The following is an 8281-nucleotide window of genomic DNA, read 5'->3' as shown; positions in this document are numbered from 1 at the left end:
AGATGACCTTGCAAAAGCTGTAGTCTTGAACTGTCCAGACTTCCCTTCTGCCCATTCATGCTAGAGCTGCCTACTACACAGAACAACATGTTAAATAGTATGGTTTCTCCACATACAATTCAATGCATCAGGCTTTTTGCTGTGCATGCTGATTGGAAAGCTAGATGCAAAAGCTTGCTTTTGAAAAAGCCACATATACCAACATCCTCTGGTGGGGTTTTTGTGTTTCAGTTGTTCTTTTTCTCTTTTTTGGTAGCCAGAAATATGCTAGCATCAGTGGATGGTCTAAAGCTAAATTTTCATTTACAAGAATTAATACATACACACCACACCTCACAGTCTGTATAAGCAAATACAACTCATAAAGACATGGACAAAGTGGATGAAAAGCATGTGTACATAATCATGCCTATCAAAACATCACAATGATCAAGATTAATGACATCATTGTTGTTTAAAATCCTTCACCTGTGGCACAATAACTATAGAAAGTTTTATTGTCAAGTAAATTGCATTATAATTCTAATACACAACAGCTTATGAAACAGATCTCAACCTTCTGTTTTGGAAACACTGCTTAGATTATTTACTTAAATATGAAAACTGAATGTCCTAGGTAGTTAAAACATTCATTACCTCTGGTCACCTAGATGGAAATATTTTTTTCTAAGTAGACACAAAAACTGCATTTCTCAACAGAAGCATACTAGTTTCAAGTCATTAAAATTTATGGCAAAGTTATCCTCTAAGCTCAATTAACCTACTTCACACTGGCTTACACCAGCTTAGTAGAGTTGCTTCCAATGTCTAGTCTCTGAACTCACAGGTAGGGGCTCATTGTGAAGGGTGACACGATTTTTGTGATCAATCACTTTATTATATTTTCAAAAGAAATGACTGCAAGAAAATTTTATTGCAAATATCTTAACTTCTATTTTTCCTTAGGCTAAGCACATAAAACTCTTGAAAGTTCATAGAACCTTGTGTTCCTCTCTTGGTATTGTTTCTTCTAAAGTGCATTTTTGTATTCCTTTCTCTAGACTACCTTTATTGGTTTTGAGCTAAAGGTTTTTGTTGTAAACCATCAGCCGTCAGCCTTTGCTGGCTCATGCAAAATTCCTATTAAAGTAAAAGTGAGGAATATGAGAAAATTCAAAGAAAAATTGAACCCTATTAATGACATGATAAATATAAGGAAGGCAAACTAAAACCATAGTTGTAGGTAAGGAAGAGATCACATTATGTTTACAAATTTTCATTAGAAAAGGGACACTCACCTTATCTGTCTTGCAATGCAAATATTCTCCTTGAAAGAGTAATCCGAAGAGAAAGATTACAAGTTTTCTTAAGTTAGAGAACTCCATGGTACCTTAGGAAATGACAGTGCTGTCTGAAACAGAGGATCTGTAAGAATGTTTCTCTCCCACAGTCTTCTTCAGGTCGCTGTGAGTTTTTTTCACTGAGTATCTGGCTTAAGAAATAAGTAAAAGTGCTAGCCTTGATATTTAGAATCTGCCATAAATAGAGAAAACAAGGATATTGCAAACCTCCCTAACTAGATTTTTTAATGCCTGCCATAAATTTAAAAAAAAAAAAAGTTATTTCAAATAGCTAAAAAAGAGAAATAAATAGAATAAATAATTTTTCTTTCATTGTTCTCCTGCAGTTGAGATTTCGCATATTAAAAAGTTGAAAAGCAGAAACTTTTTATGCTTTACAGTGCAATGAAGATGTAATTTGCACCTTTTGTATCTCACATGGGAGTTTTATATTGCCTTGAATGCACTTTTATAAACATTAAAAAAAGAAAAAAGTACCCCAAAATAAAACAGAGGCATTGTTACCTCCTGAACACTGAGCCACAGAGTGTTTTGCAGTTCTCTGGTACTCATACTCATTTGTAACAAGGGTTTTAATCCTTATCTACTACTAAAATTATTGTCTTGTAACCTTAAATGTATTTATCTACTAAAACAAAATAAATTCTCATCACAACATATTTTAGCCTGGCTTTTGACATCATTTAGGGAGAAAATTTGTATTTGTTCCTTTTGTTGTCATATATAAAAGGGCCTTTATTTGTGGTTTCTCCTCCCATCTGCTGAATTGTGAGTTACTATGATACCCTTCAAGACAAAAGCCCACCCACACAATGCAGTTATTGAGGTGGTTGTGCTGTTCCATGCCTCAAGTTCACTTTGGCTGCATTAGTCCGTAACAAACCACCTTGTCCTTGCAGAGCCAAGTCAAGCTCCCTTCCTTCCCTCTTCCAGTAGTTGTGGATGTTCTCTGCTTTACCTGGTATAATATACCTCAATATTATACACAAGCAGAGATACTGCAGTATGCAGAAGCCATTTGTAAAGCCTAATTTTAACAGCCAAATTAACAACAACAAAAAACCCCCAACCAACCAAAAAAGAAAAAAATAAAGACAAAAACCACCTCAACAGAAATATTCAGCTCTGCTCATGACTTTGAAGAGATATACAACAAACATGCAATTTACCAACAGCAGTTTTCCATCCTAAAACAATAAAGTGATTTTCCTAGGCGTGTTTGCTGCAGCCTACATCAGCATTATGGTAGTAGCAGGACACACACGTCAAAGCATGAATTCAGTCTTGTCCATTTCTCCTCCACAGCAGAGACATCAATCTCCATTGCTCACTGGCAGCAGCTATTTCATGTGCCAGGCCAAAATCACCCCAGTAAAAACACAGACTCAATATTAGATTTTGAGGGAAGTGTTGCTGCTGTTGCTGCTATTATACCATTTAATGTTTTGTATTGCGTTAGTCAATAGCTACCTCTTTATTTGCAGCCTCCTTGCTTTTTCCATTTTATTACATTTTAGTTGTCAAACAAGATTGAAAGGAAATAAATCCTGGGGCCTGTGTAATGACTTGTTTTCCCTTTTCTGAATGCCCATTCTCTGGTTAAGTATGAAGGCTTTTTTCACCTGCCTCCAGAGTTATCATTTCATCTGATAAAATTTAATTACTCTTGATTCTCATGGTTAACTCATGGATGCTCATCAGCTCTATGGCCTATGAGCCAGCTCAGAGCTGCAGAATGTTATCTGTGTCATAATTTTCAAAAATGCCGTTTGTAGCACTAGCTTTCAGAAAGGTTCTTTGGTGACATTTTGTAAAAAAATGAAGCACAAAAGGGATTTCCATGCAGCCTGCAATGAAGGGGGTTGGTAGGAGGAGCAAGCAGCTTGCCTGCTTCCATGGCTCCAATTTCACCACATGGAGTCGTAGAATGTATTGAGTTGGAAAGGACCCACAAAGATCATCAAAGTCCCACTCCTAGCCCTGCACAACACCATCCTCAGAAATAACAACACCATGTGCCTGAGAGTGTTGTCCCAACACTTCTTGAACTCAGGCAGGCACATGAGTGAAGCAGTTGTCAAAATGACGAAACAGACGCCACCAAATCACAAGGAAAAAGTAAACAGCACCAAGGAAAAAAACCCAGAACCTCCTCCTACTACTCCGAAGCAGAAAAAGGAAATTTTGGGATGAAAAAATTTGGAACATCCTTGAGAATTCATGAATATGGAATCTAAATAGCTGAGCATCATACAAGAGGGCCCATAGCTGTCCACCAGTGATCACAATTATCAGCATGACATTTTCTTCTCAAGTTCAGCCTTCCCTCTCTTACCTTGTTCTAGAATGAGCCGGATGGTTTCAGAGCACCCGCTTATCACCTGAGCTCCATCTTACTGCAGTGGTTTGCACCTCATGCCACCCGTGTTGTGGTATTGCTTGACACAGACCAGCAAGACAAGCAAGTATACAATGGAAAGGTCAGACCAACTAATCTGATTTACAGAAAGTTCCTGGGATATAAAGGAGGTAAGTAAGACCTCTCGTATGGCTGTGGCTGAGGATAAAAAGGTAACCATTATGTTGGTCACTGATCAATTATATTTTTTAATTGAGTTTAAAAAAACTTATTTCTTAAACCCACACTTCATTTCTATACCTTTCCTAAGCACTTGTTGATTTTATTTGGTTTTAAGTTACTTACCTACATAGATTCAATCGCCAGTGTTAAGCTAAAGGCATGAAGAGCTGAAGGGATGATAGGAAAATATCCCCTGAGAACTGTGCAATTCTGTGATACAAAATTGCCCTAGCATGTGCCAGCATATACATGTTCTTCCCCTCTGTTAGTTCCTTCCAAAGGAAGTATGTGTGTCTGCACACACACACACACACACACTTCGCTCCAGACCGTGGCGTTGATCAGCTAATTCTCCAAGCTGCTGTACCAGTTGTGGGCCCCACTGGAGGCTGCTCACATGGGGCTTTTTGCCATCTTCTGCAGGAACATGTTCAGGCCCTAAATAAGCAAAGAATCTAGATGTAGAGGTGTACCAAGAGATTTATCTACCCTCCCTTCCTCTACCTGGGATCCAACTTGAGAATAAATTTTTAAACAGAAGGAGAGTTTTGTAGTTGCTGGCCTCTTTGATCATCCAGGCTTTAAAAAACACCCCATTGGTTCCGCTCCTTTTGAAGTTGTACACAGCAGGATCATTAGCAGTAGAGAAGCAGACAGATGCAGTGCTCGGCGTCAGGTTCCCACAGTCACCATAACAACATTAAGTAGAGATGCTGAGCTATACCATCACTTAAAATGAGACTGACAGGTGCTGTGGAGTGGTGGGCAGGTGACACAGCTTTTGTTTGGAGGCTGTTCTCTCCAGCCAGGAACATGGAAAAGGACCAAACAGGAGGTGAGGGCACTCTGTGCTTGAAAGAGCTGGAAACTTTCAGCTCTGCTTGTCTCATGGGAAGAGATGAAGTTTTGCAGGGCTTGGTAATTAATTGTGCAGCTTCTAGTTCTGGCTAGTCTGCAGCTTCTGCTCTAATTGTCAAGCTAGAGAAGCTTCTGTATATGATTGTCTTCCTTCCTCTCTTCCCTCTGCCACCCAAACTCTATGGTAAACAGTAACTCTATGGACCGTGATTAGATGCAACTGTAATGAGTTCCATTCAGAATTTGAGAGTCATTTACTTTTTGCCACATTCAATTACTACCACTTCTTGTCCATACAATGAAATATATTAATTTTTTTAATATGTGATAATATTAGCTTAATAAAACTTATCTACAAGATTCAGTGTTGGAAGGAAAATCAACAATACCACACTGACACAAACCTCTTCATTCCACCAGGTGCTTGCTTGTTAGAATAATAGTGCCTTTGTTTTCCATTGTTCATGCATTTGTAGTTTTCCACTGCTTTGAAGATTACAATGAGTGTATTGATTTTCTCATGTCTACACATGCAAAACTACAATATAGCTCTGCCGTGAAAAAGTCCTGCATATTAATATCCTAGCTGGTGTGTCAAGGGCTGCTTGTGGGCACTGATCTCTACTTCAAGCTAAAAGAAACTGAGCCCTCTTTTTAGAGTAAATTAGAAACATGACAGTCTACAAAGATGCAGACAAAATAACTCCAGTAATTCTAAAAGCCACCATTCCATGCTTATGCCAAAGCAAACTCTGAGCTTACTAACTGAATAATTTTTACCTCTAGTACTACAAAAACTTGCAGGAAACAAAGAGCAAGAACTTTGGAGTAGAATGAAAAACTTGTGCATCTCAGTATCCAACATTTGATCAGAATAATCTCCCAAAACAGTAAAATGATTTGGCCCAATGGCCTACAAAGTGCGGTAGCACTGCTCCTAAATATGACAGCTGTTGGTAACTTTAATCACATGGACATCATCTGCTTTCATTGGAGGTTTTTTTAAATTGCATTCTACACATTTTGGAAACTTTTGAGAGGAAATAATGGTGCATACTGGTCTTTAACTTGGAGAACATGAATGTTGAAAGCAGTGCATATTGGTTATTAATTGCAGAGTTCATTATAGGCAGCATCATCTGAGAGCAAAACAGTTCAAAGACGACAGGTAAAGGTAAATTCCGAACAGACAACCAAAGAAGCAAAACAAAAATTATGGATGAGAGCTCTAAGAAAGGAAGACAAAGATTACAGGAGATGAATAAAATCCTAGGATTCCCAGGCTGGCTAGGACTGTCTTTCACCATGCTGGTGGTGGTGTTCATCTAGTACCTCCAGCACTGCTAGGTAAAAGCCTACCAGAGATTTTTTTATTGACATGATGGTGTAAAATATTAGATTGGCTTCTTGAGTTCTTGAGTGTTTGTGGAAGCACTGAAGTTTTATGTTAGCATTCCACACCGAGAACAATGAAAACCCAATAGAACAACAGAATACCTCATACCTTCATTCTGACATGAGCACAATGCTTTTAAAACATGAGTGAATATGCCTTTCATCAACACTTCCTTTTTATTTATTATTTCAGTCAGTTATATCCAGCCACTTTACTGATGACCCTGTCTGCAGCTTTCACCAGAACTCTTTAAACATTTTTCATTTAACAGGAAGAGGACACAGGTCTGTGTCCACCTGTCCTGTTTCCTGAAGAAATCCTAATAATTTATTAGTAATTAGCCTAATCACTAATGAGACAGCGTAGAACTTCAGGATTATGTGTTCTTCTCCTTGCACTTCTCTCCCTTAATGGCTCACTGACCATACCTGGATAAATAAACTTATTAAGCTTGATTGAATGAGCTTTGATCATCTTAAACATCTGATACATGGCTATAGCACTGACCTAAGGAAAAAAGTGAGATTGAACATCCTCCAGCACATGCTGGATGTGAAAATAGGTCTCCCATTTGCACTGCTTTTATACCATCATCATCTCCATCCTGACATTTTTAAGTCAGTGGCTAGATTTGCATTTTTTAGAGCTATTAGAGTCTACTTCCCAGGTTCTTAAAATGTAACTACTGGACTTGTTAGAATAAGAATATTTCTTCTGGATTCCAAGGAAGTTCTGAGTCAGAGATGTACAGCTGAGATTTCTGACCAAAGGAACATTCACCAGGTTAATAACGACAACTTCTAGAATCCTGCAATTCAGTGTCTCTTTTTCTTGCATAATCAAGACTTTCATAATTTTCTTTATCCATCACAGAAATTCAATAAGAACTGCAGAACCGACCCTTGATCAGATTAGAGAGCTAAAGGCAATGTGAGAGATAATCTATTTTCTGTGGCCAGTGAAGTTGCACCAGTTTCCCTTCCAGATTGCTATAGGCAGACATATGAAAACACTGTCATGGTAACACCTCTGGGATAACATAATTAGTTCAAAAGAGGAAAGTTACTGTGCAAGAGCAAATACAGCTGGAGAGAGGAGTGAGAGTATGTGGGAGTAAAAGCCCTGCGGACACCAAGGTCAGAGAAGGAAGGGAAGGAGGTGCTTCTCATTGAGCAGGTTTCTTGACAGTCCCCAGGAGAGACTCATCCTGGAGAAGTTTGTAAAAAACTGCAGCCCATTGGAAAGACTCCCACCGAAGAATTCACAGAGAACTTTCCTCCATGGGAGGGACCCCATGCTGGATCAATGGAAGAGCGTGAGGACTCCTTCCCCTGAGAAAGGTGCAGCAGATAAAACATGATGAAGTCTTCCACAGCCCCCATTCCCTGTCTCTCGGTGCTGCTCATAAGGAAGGAAATAGAGAAAATTAGGAGCAAAATTAAGCCTGGGAAGAAGGGAGCAGTGAGGGGAAGGTGTCTTATGATTGCAGGATTTTCTCTGGATCTTACTCTGATGTGATTTGTAGTAAATTAAAACTCTTTTCCCCAAATGAAGTCTGCTTTTCCTCTTGTGGTAATTGTTGAGTGATTCCTCCCTGTCCTAACTGCAACCCATGGCCTTTCATTATGTTTTTTTCTCCCCCTTCCCAGCTGAGGAGGGGAGTGATAGAGCAGCTGTGGGAGGCACCTGGTGTCCTGCCAGTACCAACCCACCACGTTTCTCCCCTTAGCCATCAACACAAAAGAATTTTTGTATTGAAAAATATTGAGCTAACTGAATTCTAAGAATTGTTTTTCTGGCTAGAATGTCAAGGCTGACACTGACTCATGCATACTCTTAATTTACAGGGAGAAATGCATTTGAACAGAAGGGAAAGCGGATCAGACTTTGCAGTACTTTCCAAAATACCATCCATTCGCCTCAACTAGATGAGCTTTTATTAAGATCTTATAAAAACAAATTTAACAGCATTTTTCTCCTCTTGCCTGCTTTGATCAGTTGTGAGGAAATTAAAAAGGCTGTCACTATTCGACCCTAGCACCAGAATCCTATTGAGATGAATGGTGCAATTAACACCTCTGAAAACATTTGCTTGACCATTCAAGC

The sequence above is a fragment of the Chamaea fasciata genome, unplaced genomic scaffold (assembly GCF_029207755.1).
Source record: "Chamaea fasciata isolate MVZ Bird 193981 ecotype frontalis unplaced genomic scaffold, bChaFas1.0.hap1 SCAF_3, whole genome shotgun sequence".
In the NCBI taxonomy this organism is placed as follows: domain Eukaryota; kingdom Metazoa; phylum Chordata; class Aves; order Passeriformes; family Sylviidae; genus Chamaea; species Chamaea fasciata.
The sequence above is the reverse complement of the archived record's forward strand: the minus strand, read 5'-3'. Positions refer to the sequence as shown.